Source organism: Aythya fuligula, chromosome 2, assembly GCF_009819795.1.
Source record: "Aythya fuligula isolate bAytFul2 chromosome 2, bAytFul2.pri, whole genome shotgun sequence".
Taxonomy (NCBI): Eukaryota; Metazoa; Chordata; class Aves; order Anseriformes; family Anatidae; genus Aythya; species Aythya fuligula.
In genome coordinates, this window is record NC_045560.1 from 91,267,337 (window position 1) to 91,286,944 (window position 19,608).

Sequence of the window (19,608 nt, forward strand, 5' to 3'; positions counted from 1 at the left end):
CTTCACAAGCTTCATAAAAAAAGACCACAAATATCACTGCATTTTTAATGTCCTACAAACACCCAACATCAAAAGGCCCCATAATTTGTAAAAAAACAAAATTGCACTGATGCCCTTCATTACTTAAAGATTTATAATACTGCCCAGCCAAACAGTTAGCTAAAACACTTTCATTCTTTTCACAAACCTCAGAAGTAGGCAAGCTGCAGCCACCAAGACAGATGACAAAAGTTTGCTGCTGCAGTTGGTACTAAGCTGATGAACTCAAACAGGTTAAGTAATTTTAAATTATGTGCTAGATTTTGAGCAGTACTCTTGATACCCAGACAAACCTAAATTCCAGTTCTGCACCGCTATCCAGGATTCTCCACTGATGGTCATTAGTCAATCTGCTTCTGAACACAAAATGGGACCGTATTCCATACAAACTTGGGAAGAAAAAGGTTCCCCATTGGCAGCAATAAAACTCTGTCCTTATTTTTTTTGCAAGAAAGCACTCCTGTTAAAGAAATGCCCAGACTTCAGAAAAAAATACTGTCTTGTAAACTGTGTTAATGAACACACAACTCTCCTTAGAATTATTATGAGTTATCTTCCTTCATCCAGACTTTTCCTGTCGACCTTAGAGTTTCAAACCTCATAGAACTGCTTTCTGTAAACTCATGCTTCAAGTGTTTTATAATGTGTTCTGCCACAAGCTTTTAAAATACATTCCCTCAAGCATGACAGAAGACTTCCTATGCTGTAAAGCTTACAGCCACAAACGGTCCCCAAATGGATCTAGAGCAAAGCACAGAGTACTACTGGAGGAAAAAAAAAAAAAAAAAAAAAAAAAAAAGGGATAGGAGAATAACCTAACCACAGCAATTCTTCTTTTAAAAAGAAGGAAGGACACAAGTACAAACAAAATTAAAAGGTTATGTTACGGAGGGAACTTAAAACTGCCAACCTGACTTAGATCTGTAAGTACTGGAATAACTTTCTTTAAGACACTAAAGCTGTGCTCGATTTATCCCGCAGGGCTGTTCAAAGCAGCAGGAGTTCAGAAGATTCTGAAGTCTCACAAAGGTATTTTATTTATTTGAGGGAATTACACAAAGTCCTATGTCACAAACTAGAGGAAAGAGCTTGAAAATGCATTGCAGAAGTCTTGTAACTCAGAGCCGGAAGCATGAGGAAATTAAAACACCTCCTGATACTCTGAACATAAGTTTTATATATTCAGATCTGCAAAACCGAAGGTGTTCATGTTTGAAGCTTACTTGAAGGGGCGGGGGAGAACAACTTCTCCAGAAAGTTTACAGCCATGATGTTTTGTAAGTCTTCAGGAAGAAAAAACAAACTGAGAATTAGAAAAGGCAGCGTAAGAACATCTGCACTTTGTAAACAATCGTCATGGAAGATCGGTTTTCTGCTCCTGCTCCTGCTTTGTCTTCTCATCTTCATCCCTGTTTACGATCAGCTGACAAATCTGTATTGTACACTTACCAAAGCACACTTTGGGGTCCTGGGGGGAGGACTGCGTGGGGGTGTTTGTAGCAAAGACTTCAAAGCACCCAGGATCGCATCAGTTCATTATCGCCTACGAGGATCGAAGTGTTTGCCAGGACCTGCAGTGGCACTGATTGCACACAGCTGCTGCAGTCCCCTTCCTCCAGGAGGAGGACAGGCAAACAAAACAAGGGCCAACACTGCCACCCAAAATAGCCAGCAATCTGTCCGACCCAGGCACATGTTAGCCTGTCCACATTTTAAAAAGAAAGCAATTCCTACACACGGTGAAGAAGAAATTAGAGTAAACAAATGACTGGACATGTTCTTGCTTGCAAACAATCTGTGCTTTCCGCTTTTCCAGCAGCATTTAAACAGTGTATGCTTTAGACCAAGGAAATCTAAACATTTACATCTTTACGTCCCTGTTAGGTAACTTTTTCATCACCCTACAAGACTAACAGGCACCAAGTGACCACAGCATGCTGTGCCACGAGGAAAACACTCTGAAAAATATTACGCTAAAATAGACACGCCTGTGACTTCCCTCTACCATGCATGGAAAAGCAGTGGTTTTTCAGCCAAGTTGTTCCTTTGAAGAAATGAATTTAAGTAGGACCAAACAGTCAAATGGCAGCCCCTTGGTCAGCACTTGGTGCAGCCTAGCCGCAGGGGCTGGCTGGGCCACTGAGCAGCTCTGCCCAGGTAGCACCTGAGAGGACAGGGCAGGGAACAGACCCTGGGGTCTTGAGCGCCTTTCTGTAAAGCTATCATGTGTGCAACCTTCTGCTGTGAGGTTACCAAACCCACAGGCTAACTTCTCTGAGCTGTGCAAGCTCTGCACACGTGGTGCTGCTGGCTGGAGTCCGGGCGAGGCAGAGCATGGCTGCAGAGAGCTCTCGGTGAGGATCTGCTTGCTCCCTAGTGGAGTGCTCCATTACTTCAGGCTTGTTTGTAGTCGGCTATCACACTGACATCCAGTGCATTCACAAGAAATTCAAGCCCATTTTGGGTTTTTGTTGTCCTTGTTCATTTTCGGCACAGCTACCCAACCATGGAGCATTTGTAAGGAAGCTTCTTGTTGCTATCTGAAGTACTGCACGTCTCCTGAACCTCGTCTTTAGGAGCTTCTTAAGGCTGCCATGCACAGCAAGGCTCGTTTAATTTAAAGAATTAAATCACCTCCTTATTTTAGAACACGTCCATATTATCCACTACATATCAACTGCTGCTATTTTTCCAGAGTTTAAAATACAAACAAACTAGCCTCCAACTTCAGCTTCCAAATCAGTTAACACATGAGACGATGCCAGGCATTTCCAAACACACGCACACGAACACCAGATTTTGCCAAGTAGATCTTATATTCCCCAGTCCTTCCTATTTCGGCTTTTATATCCCTGGCTGGCAGGTAGAATATTTATCTGCTTCCCTCAAAGCAACCTTAGCATGCTGTGGCAACTGATTACAGAGGAATGCAGACACCGGGCCAACTTTGCTGCTTTATGCTGAAACAGGAGCAAAAAGGGAGAGCTTGCTTACACGGGGCTGAGATCAATCTCTCTCTGGTGGTTGTCCCACCATTAGGCACTTTTGCATGGCAGTGATGGTAAGTAATGCCTGGCAATAGGCAAATTCCTCAAAACGTGGTATGAAACGGGCTGGGAGAGACGAAGAGGGAGTTCACTGCAGCACCTTAGCAGGTCAGGGCTACAACCACAGCATGGCTGGGCTGAGAAACAGCACCCAAGTCCAGAATTACCAACGCTCTCATCAGTGTTTCTTTACAACCCTGCAATACACCAGAAGCACGTTTTAAAGGAAAGGCATGAACACGAGAACCACTTGAAAACACAATACTCCTTCTGATTCTAGTCAAGCAACCAAACACAATTGCTGTGGCAAATCGATGGCAAAGCCCATTTCTCTGAAAAGGGCTGCTTGGCATGAGAGCTTTAAAGGAGAAGTTAATTTGAAATCAATTCTTCAAACAATGCTGTCAAGCTCATTTTGCCCCAATAACCGAGTAAAGTAGATTAGCTACTTTATTTTAAAAGCTATTAGCTAAACCCTTATGCAGGTTCCTAATATTTAAGCTTATGCTAAGATCAGTAACAGAGTTAACGACCCCTATTTCCAGACTGTCTACCCTAGATTACACCTCTATAAAAATACTCAGCTTTGTTTATTTAACCTTAATTGCTTTCCTAGTGCAAAATGTACCTTGTCACGACCATGTAAGTGATCTGCTTGCCCACAAGAACTTTCTGAATGTGCCATCAATATTTACACATGATGAATGCACTCAACCCGCATCTGATCTTTGGAACCAAAGTACAAACTCTGGCCCAGGCCATACACACTTATTAATAAACCCTAGAAATTTCACCTAAAGAACTTTGTCCCTTGCAAAAACTAGAAAAAATAGTCAGCCTTAGCAAGTAATAGGGATTAACTGTCAAATCTAGCCCAAATTTCACTGAAATTGATATGTAAGGTGGCTAACCTTCAACCAGGGTAAGCTCATGCAGTAGCTTATGATCCCATGTTAAGAACAGGAATCCTTTAAAGATAAATGCCATGTGAAAGACTAGATAGAATAAGTGTAAATAAGTAGAATAAGTGGTAAAACAGTTTTTTTGGGGACTGAATGTGGTCACAGGCTGGCTGCCTGTCCAACACCTGCAAAGAAGCACATCAGGAATATGAAAGGGAGGTCTGGGGGAACTTCACGGCACAACGCCAGCTAAAATAAAGTTCAAAACCTTGAGGTTTGTCAGAAACAGAGACCAGGCATGAAATAAAGTACAGGATGAATAAAAGCGTAAGGGAACAAAGTGAACAGCAACAGAAGTATGAAAATAAGGTAGAGATTGGAAAAGGAAGAAATTAGGTAAGACAGTGGAAAGGAATTACCTTGCATCTTTAACACAATGAAGAAAGTTTGTTCCTAATGAGCTAGATTAACACAGCCAGGAAAAAAAAAAAAAAAAAAAAAAAGGATTTAGGATGGGTGATGTTTTCATTTATACAAATTCTTAGTAATAATATTAGAAAAAAAAGTATGTTTTGGGTTTTTTTTTTTTTTTGGACACAGACCACTTACTGTGAAATGCCAACAGTTTTGTTGTTTTGTTTTTTAAGTATCCTTTGAAGTTTAGGCATTTTCTGTGGGCTTCCCTTCAGAAATATTCAACAGTATGAGTTCATGCTGAGCCTGAATTTGTTTCCTCGACAGCACTGCCTTTGAGTCTTAGTCAAACAGTATTATCTGCAGCTTGGTAAGGGCTTGGATGCATCTCGTTCAATTATTTGGCACTCTTACGGCTCAATTTGTCATCTTTTTTTTACAACATTACTCAAATACATAGTGTACACACAGCTGACTCACAGTGACCAGACATGGGCACTACCTTCTGTGCCAAACACGCTACTACACTTAAAAAAGATTGTAGCTTATTGTTTTCCAAACAGACAAAGGTTTGACCTGCTGAAGTATGAGATATTTCGTCAGCATTCACTTCTAACACTTGAGACCGATTCCCCAAGACTACCCTGTTAACATCCACAGAAAGAGAAGGAAATGGAAAGCTCAGAAGAGCAGAGACGGTAGCTCCATCCAGGGGCATAATCACAACTATCACCTTACACCATACTAATTACTTTCACAAGACAATACTGTGGAAATATTACACTACTTGCCTGTAAGCAAGAAAGTTTACAAACTTACCTACTGAGCTTGTAAGAAAGAAAAAAAAAAATGTGCACTCTTACTTGAGCAGGTTTCAATCAGAAGTCACATTGCAACTTGCTCCTGACAGAAAGGGCATTAGTTTAATAACAATAGACAAGTGTTTGGAAGGCAAAGAAAAGGGTATCAAAACAGCGGAATTTGTTGAGGCTGTGGCACCTTTATGAGGTTAACTCACAAGCCCAGCCACACACTGTTAAGTTTATTCCAGATTCCTCTTCTTCAATGCTACTGTTACCACGTCTGAGGAAGTTGGTATCAAAATATACCTCCTGTAACAAACACAGTAAATAAAGGGTTCCAAATGTTTACAACCAAACAAGTTTTGTATCTTTTGGAATAAAACTGAAAGCTAAACTAAAGAAAATGGCAGGAAGATAAAAAAAAAAAAAAAAAAAAAAAAACTTTGTTATATTACAGTCAACTAATACCTCACCTGAAGGTGACAATTACTCAAGAGCAATGAAAATAGAGAAGTGCCTATTTTTCTTGGCAAAACACCTGTTCTGAAATTTGGGAAAAGGTCACTTGCAGCTGGGCTCTTTCCTCTGATAACTGCTTGGGCAAAGCAAACCTCTGCAAGCACCCTTTTACTTCCAGCACCACCAACCTCCTCATGTTGCCAGCTTCCCCAAAAGATCAGCTTTAACACCAAAGGTATAAATGAGGGATGCTGTGGGGGATCTGGATACCCCATACCACTGAACACCGGGATGTGTGCTCACTGAGGAAGCCAGCTTCTTATTGCCAAGGACGAGCCCGAAACAAATCCCGCACGTTCCCTGCCTGTGGAAAAAGGACTACTTGGCAATAGCAGGCAACTTCTTTATTTCGGGGTTAGCCCGTTTGAGGATCTTTTCTTCCTTTCTTCCTTGCCACGGGAAGCTGTCAGCTAAATTATTCTATTTGTAGTTGTGCAAACAGTCGTTAATTATAAATCCGGCTATCAATGCAGAAAGGTGACAGCATGCCAGCGCCCGAAGCAGTGCTGTCTGCTCCAACACAGGCTGCGGTGGCTGCAATTATGCTAACAAGTCAGGAAAGAGGAAACATCTCCATTGAACACCTAGTCTCACAAGCAAACACAATGGAAACACCTCACTCCCAAATTAAATAACAGGTCCTAAAGTGGTTAGGAGCCAGGAAAAAGGTAAATAGGTATGGCTGATCCAGATGCAAAGGAGGAGAAAGACCTCAAACAAGAAAAAAAAAGTCAACAGCAACAACATAGGAGATAAAAAATAGAAGGCTTTCACATCAGAGGAATGCTGACCTTGTAGTTATTTCCCTACTGAAATGCTTTTTTACCAGCTGGGACAACTGCCATGGTTTGCCCTCAAAAAAAAAAAAACACTGAAAAACTGAAAAACCTGTGCCCAAGAGCAAAAATGAAACTCGGGAGTAAGGGAGGAGGAGTCATTATTAAACAGGCTTATAAAGTATACCCATTTATACGCACTAGATGTTGGTTGTAAAGTTAAGCATTCCAAGCAGTGCCCAAAAGTTGCTATTCAAGCTCAATCCAAATCATAACCAAGCCGAGCAGTCCCTACATTTATTTCCATATGCAAGTATGTGACAGAAGAGCACATAAGATTATTGAATACTAGAGTATATTTTCCCATAAAGCAGCCTACAAGACTTGTTACCTCCAGTAAGAGACAACGAAGTTCCATTCTGAAAGCCCAGTCTAAATGTTCACGTTTTCTGCTGTACTACACATATCTCATTTATTATATACAAAGACATCACCAGGCTAACACAGATCTTAGGAGTATTTCCTGAGCAGAATCTCCTTGGCAAAATCTGCAAGCCCAGCCAGCACACTGTTACAGGGAAAGTCAGAAGTGTACTTGGACTCTTGAATGATTTCTGCAATGAGCTGCTGGGGCAAGACCAAAATGCCTTGCTGCAGGAAGGCAAACCACTAACACCAGGCGTTTTGAAAACAGTAGGTTGAAAAGCCAAACACACATAAAAAGGATCTGTTCACCTCAAAGTGTCTTAAAAGTATACATTTTCCCACCATTCATAACTCTGTCCTAACATGCTCAGTTTGTTCTGTAACAAATATACGTTCTGCCATAAAATCCTCTTCATTCAGGTTTTCTCCATTTACATAAAGCCAATATCAAAGCAAAAACAATGAGCTTTTGGTAGGACTAATCAATGTTTTCGGATTATATTTGAACTAAGCATTTTTAAACTTTGCTTTAATAGCATGTTATCTATCAGGCAAAATCCTCTGAGAGGCAGCCTGAGAGCTCTTCCCTCATTTTGGACTCTGATCTCATATAAATCAGAACAACAGAGTATCAGTATTGTAGCTGCTTCTCTAATGCAGAAAAATAATGTCAGCTCCCTTAAAAGTAGCATTGAGTAGCTGTAAAGATTTGTGCTGGTGGATTAATTTCTTTCCCCCATTTATTTTCAGCAGAACAAAATGCGTGCTATTAATAAGATTGATGTTATTTTCATAGTATTAAGCTGCCACCAATATGTTAGAAGAAACATGACTATACGTCACCTAGACTACAAAACAGTCTAGTTTGGAAGGGATCTCCAGAGACCATCTGGTCCAAGGGTTCTTGAAAGCAGGATTTTAAGTTTTCCAAAGACCCACCAAGTCAAATCTTGAATATTTCCACAAGAGAGACTCTACCACTTATGCAGGCAACTTGTACCACCATTTAATGGTTCAAGGCAAAGATTTTTTTTTCCTTCTTATATCCAGGCAATAAATAGTTCAGTTCACTAAGAATTTCACCCTTAAGTTTCAACACACTACCCTAAGATATCATATTATCTGATAGCATAGGCTAAGTTTGAAGAAAGGACTGTGAAACCTCGATACTGTAGGAATTACCCAAAACTGGACAAGCATCACGTCCTTAACATTAGCAACACGGCTCGCAGAGACAGGTATTAGAAGATAATGTCTACAGAATGCTTACTCCAAGTAACTACAGTTTACAATGCACACATTGCATAAATGTCTTATTTCATATGTATATAGGGAAAGTTCCAAAGTAAGCAGAATCACAAATGCACCTCATGGCATACACAAGAGGTATAACCTACAAATGCTATACTATGGAAGCCATGACCTACAAGGCTTGTTTTTAACCTTTTCTAACAGCTGGAACAAGCTAACAGGTATTCACTTCTAAAAACAGAACAAAAAAAGGAAAGACAAAAGCAGCCCATCTTCACAAACCAAGCTAGCACAACATGACAGAACGTAGATGATAGCATGATAGCTCCTGAACAGACATGCATCTGAATGCAGTGGGAACCAGTTGGTCCATATATAATGCAACTACAAGTTTTTTTTTTGTTTTGTTTTGTTTTTTGTTTTTTGTTTTTTTTTACTATCCTAGGCTGCCATGCTTCCAAACCTGAATTCTTCCTCTCTTCTGGCCCCAGTCCTCAAGTCCCACATACATTTCAGCAGCCAGGCCCTTCTCTTTTCTTGCCCAGCCTTTAGTTAAAGGATGCAAAGAGACGAAACAGAAGTAGTGGCTGAAACCAAGTCAAGCACCTGCTCCCTTGTTATCATGTGGCACAACTGTATATAAACCTGCCGAGTCCCACAGTGCAGCCCTTCTCTTAGGCAGGCACTAACCCGACAATCTCTTCTATATGCCAGTTTTTCATATAGCCTAATATATATATAGTTCCATATAACTTAATATCTTTAGGAATCTACTTTTTTGTTGTTGTTGTTGTTTGCTTGTTTTAAATAAAACATTGAAACTAACCAACAGACTCACAGATGAAGAGAGTAGGGATGAACCACCAGCATATTCTTCAGATAAGCAAATACATTCAGGAGCTGAAAATTCATTTGATCCAACACTGTTTGGGGTCACCTGACAGCACACAAAAAATTAAAAGTACTAAAGAAACTGAAGCTTTCACCTTGCTTACTCTCTGGACATCAACTGCCCAAAGGGACCTCAGCGGACAGAAAGGAAGACACCAATAAAAGTAGGCTCATCGTGCCATCCGACCTTACCTGCTGGGCTGCCTTGCAGCCACCGTCTGAGCAATCCATTAAAACCAGCTTTTTTATTTCCTGTGATAGCATTTCAGCCCTGCCTCTGTCCGCAGACCACATGGTTGCAAAGTTAGTTGGCCAGTGACTGCTTGTGCATAGAGTCTTTAGGACATGCACGTTGGCTTGGGTTTAGAAGCAAGTTTGGATAAATGAAGAAATTAAATGAAACCAAGTATGGTGTTTAAGTTAACGTTTTCTGCTTGCAAATGTTGGAAGGGAAAGACAAGGGACACAAAAGAGATATTTTGCCTTTGGTAACGGAGATGTTAAAAGCTGTAACATTGGGCACTTGGTAGGCTCCAAGAAACACATGAACTTCTCTTTTCCACTCCAGATTAACACAGTTTATATCTGTCTTTGACTGCTTTCTTCAACACCCAAAAGAGAAATTTTAAACAAGCTTTCTTTTGCTGGTTAAGATGTCCTTGGTAATTAGAAAAACAAAAACACTCAGATGACCCTAGCATAAAACATGACACTATTCTAAGCAAGTCAAACACCAGAGCACGCACTAGTTAACAAGTAACAGAGTTTGTAACTGATAGCAGTAACAAAACCTCTCCTTCTTCAGAATAGCTGATGATGCAGCTAACTTTAGACTGGACTTTTGTAGATTCTCAAGGCTCATTTATTAAGCCCTCAATTCATTCATTAATTCCAGCAGATGCTGATGGATTTTATCCATAAAAATTCCTTTTACAGAGGAGTTGGGATTCCTCATTCATAATCTAAAAAAAAATAAGTAACACAATATGAGTAAGATTCATTTCCTATATATTTCCTGTTCAGCAATTGTTTTGCTCCAACAGTTTTTTTTAATTATTATTTGTATTGCTTATGAATTCAGAATCAAGAATTCAATATAAGTAACAGCAACTTACTCTAGTGACAAGATGCCTTTTTTACTTGTTCTGTTCTGAACATATCTAGCTTCATGTTCCATTGCATTACCACAAAACCTTAGACTGCTCCAAAGTCACGGATACCAAACCATACTCCTTTCCTAAACAGGTGACACTTTTACTGTAAACCCAAGCATACTGCTGCTAACAGAAGACCTGAAGCCATTATATTCAACTGAATAGAAATTAACACTTCATAAACTGAATTTATCAGTTTACCATGTTTCAAACAACTTGGTAATTGTGTTCTGTTCATATCGATAATAAATAACTTGATTTTCACATTATAAAACAGAGTTAAGTTTAGTACTTCCATCATGTCAATATGCAAGAATTTTACAATTAATAAAAGAAAAAGCACACCAACTGCCCCAATAAGAGAGGCAGAAATCTGTTTCAGCAGTCAGGACACTGTGAGAACCCGTCATGCTGCTTCCAGCACTTTTGCTCTATGCTCAGGTAACAAAACAAGAAATCCTCGGAAAGAGATGACAAACTTTTCAGAACACTCACTCTAAAACCTGGCTAGGAAAAAAACACAATTCTCTCATCTTTACTTAGGGAAACAGAAATTACGTGTGTACCTTCACTTTCACATCACGGAGCGTATTGACAGAGAACTAAATCTCTAAGGAGATGGGGGAAAAAAGCATTCAAAGCACTGTATGCTTGATACAACAGGCAAAGCTGGTATCGACAGCATAATTTCACAACACACAGCCATCCTTGCATTGAGGGCATAGATAATTCACTACAAAGGAAAGGTCCTATGCAGAATGCAAACGCATGTTTGTGAATAGTTCTGTGTGTGTTATCGTATAATAATGTTCCATAAAAGCACCCGCCGTTAATAAAAGTAGCCTGCGATCAATACATTTGGAGCGAGGCCTTTGCTCCACTTTGTGAAGGCACACGACATCAGAAGGCTGTGCGTTAACCTGTTCCATTATTCAACACTATTATATCGCTTCCTACTTACTAAAAAAAACTGACCGTGTTCCCTATAATCCTGGAGCCCTATCAGTTCTCAGGTGCCAAACCGCCAGCTTCCTTCAGATAGGTATCTTTTTTCCAGGTGTGCATTCTCAATATGAATAGGAAAGATGCCACCGAAGTTGAAGAATAAACTTAAAATCCACCGAAGGTAGTGAACAGGAAGCTGCAATTAAGACAGCTACACAAGTATCACTGCCGACCTCTGAAATCTGTCGTGGATTTTTGGTCTCTTGCCACATCAGTAGTGCACCCGGACTGGCACGGTCCCACTGGCTCACTCTCAGCTTATGAAAATTTCTGGCAACTACTTCAAAGAACAACTGCGTTACTGAAGTCAAACAAATCTAAAAGCAAGAAGTATCCGTAGCTAAGTTGTTTTTCTTAAAAAAAAAAAATAAAATAAATCATAACAACAACAAAACAATGCAAGAACAGCAAAAGAAAATATTTTACTTGGGCTCCAAATTTAAAGAAAATACCCTTATGTCCAGTCCTATTAAAAGTCTCTGTTAATTTAATATACATGGTATACGTATCACATGCATTTTCACAGATAAATACTTGCCCAGTGTTAACAAATCTGAATTTCATCAGTGACATCAAATCACTTATCGCTTTTGGTCTAAGATGGAAAGTATTGATTTTTTTTTTCCCCTCCATCATACAGCTGCTCCCATTATTATAAACTGTAATAAATACTATTTATACAGATGTAGAAATAGAAGCCAACTACACAGACATCCTATATTTGACATAAAAACACTAAGCTTAAGAAAAACATGCCTACCTCTGTGATCAGCCTCAGCTGTATTGTTCTACCATGAAAAAAGAGTTTAGGTTCTAAACTAGATGGTCAAACACACATCAGTGAATTCTTAGCAATGTTTTTCAAATGTCATTATCAAACATTATCATTATACAATCAACAGATTATATTTACAGAAACATTTTGAAGGGAAAAAAAAAAGTTTGTGCTCCTTAATAAAATAGGGTCATTCTATAAAAGGATTCCACATAGCCATGACCTCTTTTCAAACATATCCTGAATGACGTACAAGATCATTCCGAAAGTGACTTATGCTCTACTTAAACTGCAGTTGATCAATAAGTTTCCACCAAGCAGAGTCTGTGGCACTATTATTTTTTTTTTTAACCACACATCTGAGAAATCCGTAGTTAAAGGTGGCAATGTGTAAAACAGGTGAAATTCCAGCAGGGCTTAACACATTGCACACATTAACAGAAGGACAGTTCTAATCATCACATCACTTGATGAAAAAAACTAAATAATCTAGATTTAATACTGAGTTAATAATAACCAAGGGTGGAAATCATACAATCAAACAACAGTAGTCTAGAGACTCCCATGTGAAAGAGCAAGCTATCAGAGTTTCAGAACTTGATCTCCTGAAAGCCCAAGGATCTCCTGATAATTAGCAAAATCCATTGACCCTCTAGACCCACAAATAAGAACCAAGGGAGACAATAAAAGTTTACCCATACCATAACTATCGAGTTAATCCATAAGCCAGAATGTTTTAACATAGAAAGATTTTAACGTGTGTCAGAGGTGCTGTGATAAAGCTTTCCTAGTGCACATACAGCTAGAATTATAGGTAAAAACTAGAAACCACCCCATCCTATAAACAAGAATATGAAAGCCAACCAAGACGACTTGTGCTCACTAGGTTGCTGCAAAGACTCCTTTCTTTCCTAAAGCAAATATGGACTAACACATTCGGAAATAATAACGTGGTGATAAGGAAAGCTGTACTTTAGCATGTGCTAGCTGATCTTCAACTTGACCAAAGTACAACCTGCTTTATCGACAGAGGGGAGATTTTGAATGTGCTATTTAGAACGTTAGCAACACATGCACAAAGATATGTTCTTCCACACAAACCACTACAGCACTCATGCAATTCCAGCAATCAAAAAAAAAATAAAAGAAATTAAAAAAAATCCTTGCAAGTGCTTAACTTCAGGTACACATCTAGGTTTGCCTTCAAAAGTTGTACCTCTACTTGTACTATACGAGTCCAAGAGGTGCAGATCTTTCCAACTATAAAATGCAAAAAATGTAAAATAAAAAAAAATAAAAGAGGGAAAACATTTTATACTAATGCAGAGGTTAAAATAGAAGCCAACCACATATTCATCCAAAATGTGGGATAAAAAATATTGAACTGAAAAAAAAAAAAAAAAAGAAAAAAGAAATTTAAAAGCAAACTCTAGAGAACAGACTTCCAAACAATGAGGGCTAAGCCCTGGGAGATGCCCAGGATCGAAGGACAGGATCCATATTCACAACTGCAGGCAAAACAGCACAACTGCTACAGTACAAAACCCCACGCACATGCAAGTCACAGCTCACACTCCCAGCTTTGATTCATAAAATACGTCATTCCACAGAGTGTAACTGCATCCCATAGCTTGCCAGGGGAACAGCCGTGGTTACTCATCGCACTTGGGTGTTACGACCGGCTTGCTTTCCACAGAACCACGCACAGGGCTGAGACCTTGCCTGGGGGCAGAGGGAGAGGGCAAATCGTAACCCCTCTGATACTTTGAAGCACAAACAAGACACCGTGCAACTTCACACTGAAATACTTTGCTGTTGGATTTCAGTTACCTATAACTGCTCTTTTTCCAAAGCTATTTTACAAAAGTCTTGTTTAGGTTAAATAGAAATCTCCTGGTGCAAATAACAAGTAAGAGATTTAAAAAGGAGGTTTTTGTTCCTTGATAATAATAAACAAACAAACAAAAAAGTAGCTCTGCTTTGTGCACATGGCATGTTTTGTTTGGTATTTGTAACACCATTGAGGTATCCAGCCTTGGTTAGTACTACTAGCTACTGCTAGCTTCTGGCAGAGTCACTAAAACAAAAGCTGCTACCAAAACATTAGAACTGCATTTACCAGCTACAAAGGTTAAAGTATTTTATCATTTTACACCAATTTTACCACTTGTCTTTCAGAAAACAAAAAACAACAATGTAACACTTAAATATTTGTCCACTTAACCATTTCAGAAATAAAGCTTTTTAGCTCATTTGAAAGTTTGTGAACTCAGAGGAAGAGTACATTGTTTCATATCACACCAAAACACAAGAGCAAAGGAGACTTAGAATCACTTTCCATATATCCAGTTTTGTCTTGCAGAAAACTTAACATACTGATTTTGTTTTCACTTCCATGAAAAACCTTCAAAGCTCTTGTAAAGCTTTCTGCCCACTTTGATAACACATGTACAGACATGAATTAACAAGATCCTTCTGAGGAAAGGCTGAGAGAGCTGGGCTTGCTATCTTAATGCCAAACAGTATTGATTAAGAATGATTATCTATCCAGCTTCATAATGCACAGACCACCGAGTTAAATTATGATGATAAAAGCTGATTGTTGATAAAGATGATAGAAAGTAGGTGGCTGTGTCAACAGTAAACTACATTACCCCTTGAAACATACTTAATCGATCCACACAAGCAGACCTATGACATATTACTTTGGCTGTATTTCTACTCTTTGATTTAAAGAATAATATCTGTCATGCTTTTGGCAAAGCAGCACTTTTCACACTGTCCCGAATTCCTTCTACTAGAAAACTGGTGAAAACCATTTAGCTTGAAGAGCTCCTCCAAATTCCAGGTTCTGCAAAAGTTTCCTCAGCAGGGCTTTTAGTCATACTTCACAGCCTGGGACACTCTCTTTAAACTATGCTGCTGTAAGTACCTGTATGAAACCCAAATTTACCAAGAGAGGGAAATGATTAAATTATAGCCAACATGGGAGATTAACATATATCTGCACCACATACAAGTTTTGTTGTTTCTTGTCGCCTATAAAACTCCATTACCTGTCTATTGTTCTTTAATCTTCCTATAGAAGAGAGATTTGAAGAATGTGAACAGGGGAAACCTAGTCACAGGAATTACCTGATCAGCCCACTCTTTCTGATCTTCATTTCAAACAGGACAGGATAACGTGCTGGCTTCAGACTAGGGGTCTACAGACTGCAGAGATCCACCACACTCCTCATTGTTGCTATGATCTCCTCTTAAACCAGAGGTGAGGACTCTTACAGGACTGTATTTGATAAAATGAAGGTGTTGCTACCAGACACGAAGCATGAAGACACGAGATAGCAAGGCCATGCAAAACCAGAAGAATGTCCTAAAACTATGGACACATGCTACCGAAAGCTTGACGAACTGTCAGAACGGTGAACAGTGCAGATACTATCCACCTCTTTTCCAACTTTTTCCTGGAACACTTTAAAAATACCTCATGTCTCACTGAGGAGTGCTAAATGGAGAACTTGCATTCCAAATATATGCCCAGAACTCAGATTTTGCTTAAGACTTCTTAAACTTGCAAGCCAAAAGCATGTGGGACACACACAGGATGAACAGAAGCTCAGCAGTGCACTGAGGGCTTGCAGCATCACAGAGAATCACAGAATGGCTGAGGTCGGCAGGGACCTCTGGAGACATCTGGCCCAGTGCCCTTCCTCAGGCAGGGACACCTAAAGCCAGATGACCAGGACCACATCCAGGTGGCTTCTGAACATCTCCAAGGAGGAGATTCCACAACCTCACTGGTAATCTGCACCAGAGCTCCAACACCTGCACAGCAAAGTACTTCCTCATGTTCAGAGGGAACCTCCTGCATCCAAGTTTGTGCCCATTGCCTCTTGTCCTGAGGGTGGGCACCACTGAAAATAGCACAGCTCCACCTTCCTTGCACCCTCCCTTCAGGTGTTTATAGACATTGAGGAGATTCCCTCCAAACCTCCTCTTTCATGGGCTAAATGGTCTCAGCTCTCTCGGCCTTTCCTCATAGGAGAGGTGCTCCAGGACTTCAACAGCTCTGTGGCCCTACGTCTTGTGGCCCTCTCTCCAACGTGTCCATGTCTCTGTTGTACTGGGGGCCCAGAACTGGACACTCATTCCTTACTCCACTTACTCCAGGTGTGGCCTCAACAATGCTAAGTAAAGGTTGTAACTTTCTCTTCAATCTCCCTGGTCCAGCAGACAGGAACCCCTTGTTTCTATTACTCATTTGCAATGTTCAGAAATCTAAACCATAAAAACTAGCATATGTGCGTGACCAGGCTTCAGCACAGCTCAAGCCACTGAATTAGGTCAAGAAGCACCCCCATTTTCCTCATGGAGATGACTCTTCCAAGATTTTGAATGCAGTTTGCCAACAGAGAGAAAGTAAAATTAAAACCAGAAGGCTTCATAAAGCGAGCTATCGGAGGATGTTTCATCTACTATCTGATTTCCTATCGTTTTGTGAAATACTTTGTGTGCAAGGATATGAAAGGAGGGAAGAAAGAAATGGAATACAAAGTCCTATACAGGACACATGACTGAGTTTCATATTACAACGCTAATAATAGAAGTAAGAACTCCCTGTAAGGTTCAGTACACGCTGATATGAAGCCAACAGTATCTTAGGGTATGGGGAGATTAAATTATCTCAAGATAAGTCAGGATGAAACTTGCAGCACATCTGTTACTCCACTCCAATGCCTCTGCGCCTGCTCCTTCCCCTCAGCAAACACCTCAACAGAAAACATTAACCTACCTCTCATTAATTCCCACTTCTCATGAGGTAAGACTGTACACACCTTCTGATTTTTTTAGGCCTTGATAAGAGGAAACACCACAGCTAATGAAAAGCATCCAAATCCAAAACAAAACTGCAGGCGGTGTTTCTGGCTGATGCTGACACTTCCACCCAGCCTGGATTAGGCTGCCTAAGCCCTGCCTTTCCTGTGGGCTTAAGACACAGCCCCAGTTCTGAATTATCTGTCGATTAATTCAGGTGGCTTCCTACTCATATGAGAAATGTTCCATGCTCTAGCCCAAAGCAGCCCATGCACCCATCACTGGCCAGCACTCCAGAGCTACAGATTTTTCTCACAAGTTAGACATCTGCAAGCTGGATGCTCTAGTGCTCATCGCTGTTGTGTCAAAGCCCCTTTTATCAGCTGACCTGATGCACTTAACACAGTGGAGCGAAACATACATGTATCTGCTGGCAGCCTGTCTGCAGCAGTATAAAGAGGAACCCCTACTACAGAACAACTAGCACACTGAGGAATTAAATTACAGCAAGCACACCAGCAGATGTAGTTCTATGCAGGTAACTGGACGTTGTACTCTCTTACTGCTTTACTTTAGTGCAAACTTTTCAGTAGATGACCATATGCTCTTGCCCAGTTCTCACCTGTGAAGCTCTCAGAGTTTTCTTCATTCCAGAAAGCATGCTGCAAGTTTCCTACAAAACTCACAGCAAGCACTTCAAATAGTAAGGCTGATAACTGCATATATTGGGTCCTCCTCACCCATTAATGTTCCGTTTCCTTTTAACTGCTCGATATGTAATGAATAAATAGTCCTATGTGTCTATGCCAGCATAGCAAACATCATTTGTGAACATGCAGAATGACAGAAGAGCTGCTCGCTGTACCTGCATTTGGTCCACCCTGCAGTATTTAACATTCACGGCTTCTGTACACAACCCTTGCAGCGTCGTGCCTATGTAAGGTTACTCCTTTAGTGCCTGTGCAAAGCTATTTACCCATCAATACAGAAAGTAGGTCATGGCTTTGAAAGGTACCAACAACCGTTTCTCCCACAATATTGATTATTAAGAAAAACCACCCGAGATCTTCAGAAATTAGCTGCTGTTTCAGATCACTGGAGTGGATGAAAGCAAGATTTACCACGTGGCAAGTAACAAACACATGCAAGGTGATGTTACCACCACACTAGCTCTCTGGTTATCGTCTTTAGCAGTCAGCATCGTTACTGACACACCAATAAAGCACACCGATAATATAAGAAGCTTCCTGGATATGCTAGAAAATTACAAATAACTGTAGTCTTATGCCAGTCTTAATTTGCACTAGAAGCATTGTAGGGGCAAATAGTAATTACTGTAAAGTAGAACGTGTCACTGTGATACTACCCAAAATTTCAATTCTGAAACCATGAACCCAGTCTCAGAATGAGTATCTATACGTGACTATCTATAGGTGGCAATGGACATGTAATAAACGCGAGTCGTATCACAGGGAGAGACGACAAGCGTTAAGAATTTCCCCAGGAAATTGTTGCCAGCAATATCCCAGCGCTTTATGAAACAAAATTAATCTTATCCAAGCCCCTTGTTTCTTCAGTTGAGCTCCCGTTAAGCGTGTTTAGAAATACTCAGAGCACCGAGTTTTCTTTTTATGAACTAAAAAGCAAGAGACGCGCTCAGTGCTTGTCACCTGCCCGTCAAGCCCTTTAGCCACACGGCAGCGCCGGAGGATGTCAGCACCATGAAAAATTCAGTATTTGTGTTTCGGTAGCGAGTTTTTCCAGACGTGGCGATTAAGCCAACCTTTCCTCTAACGGTTCCCTTTAGGATCAAAACCACCCAGGTAATAAGGATAATTTGCTGCCTCTACAGATCGGTGCCGATTATATCATTATTATTTTTTTTTTTTTTTTCCCAAGTGCAGCTCCGCTCCCGAGCTGGTGCAGAGAGGCTCAGTGACCCTCCGTGAAGGGATTAAGTTACTCGCAAGCAACTTTTCTCCGCAGGAGCACGCAGACCCGGTACTTCCCCCATACCTGTCCGCACCAAGCCGTGCCCGCCTGCCCGAGCAGCGCTCCCCGCGCTCAGCGCCACCGAAGCCACCGCTTCGTCCCGCTCCCCGTCGCACGGGTGTTAGGGCACACAGAAAAAAAAAAAATAAAGAAAGAAAGAGGAAAAAACAACACAAAAGCGGCCGCTTTGCAGGGCGAGGAGCAGCACAGCCAGCTCCCGAGCCCTGCACCCGCAGCACGCCGCGGGCAGGGGCTCCCCGCCGCCGACCCCCGGGCAGGGCAGGGCAGCTCCGGGAGCTGCCGCCGAGCCCCTGCCGGCCCTCGGAGGGGCCGGGGAAGCCCGAGGCAGGCAGGAGGGGACAGCGCCCGCTTTGCCCTGCCCTGCCTTGCCCTGCCCTGCCCTACCGGAGGCGCCCCGGCGGCGCCAGCCAGCCAGCCCTCCCCGCAGCCCGCCTGCCGCCCGCCCCGCCCGGTACCTGCCGCCCGGCTCGCTGAGGGGGCTCGGAAGGCCGCCGGTGAAGCCCCCGAGGCCAGGCGAGCAGGTGCCCAGAGCCCGGCACCGAGCCTCCACCGCCGCCACCGCCACCGCCGCCACCACCGGCTCCGGAGCGGGGCGGAGCAGGGCGGAGCGGGGCCCGGAGGGGCCCGGAGGGGCCGGGGCGGCCGCCCGCCCGCTGCCGCCGCCTAGCGGGAGCGGGGAGCCCCTGCTGGGTGCTGGGTGCTGGGTGCTGAGCCTGTGGGGAAGGGGCTGGGGGAGACTTCCAGGGGCTCGTTGCCATCTGCTGGCTCTGTGCTGCCC

The 19,608-nt window shown here is 41.7% G+C and overlaps 1 protein-coding gene across 2 annotated transcripts in view; it reads right to left on the minus strand.

The window, feature by feature from the left end:
- PTPN3 (protein tyrosine phosphatase non-receptor type 3) overlaps nt 1-19,379 on the minus strand; it is a 121,683-nt gene extending 102,304 nt beyond the window's left edge. For both annotated transcript variants that reach the window (XM_032182622.1, XM_032182621.1), the window contains exon 1: nt 19,286-19,379. The gene's annotated coding sequence lies outside the window, so the exon portion shown is untranslated. The remainder of the gene's footprint in view (nt 1-19,285) is intronic.
- Nucleotides 19,380-19,608: the final 229 nt, after the last annotated feature.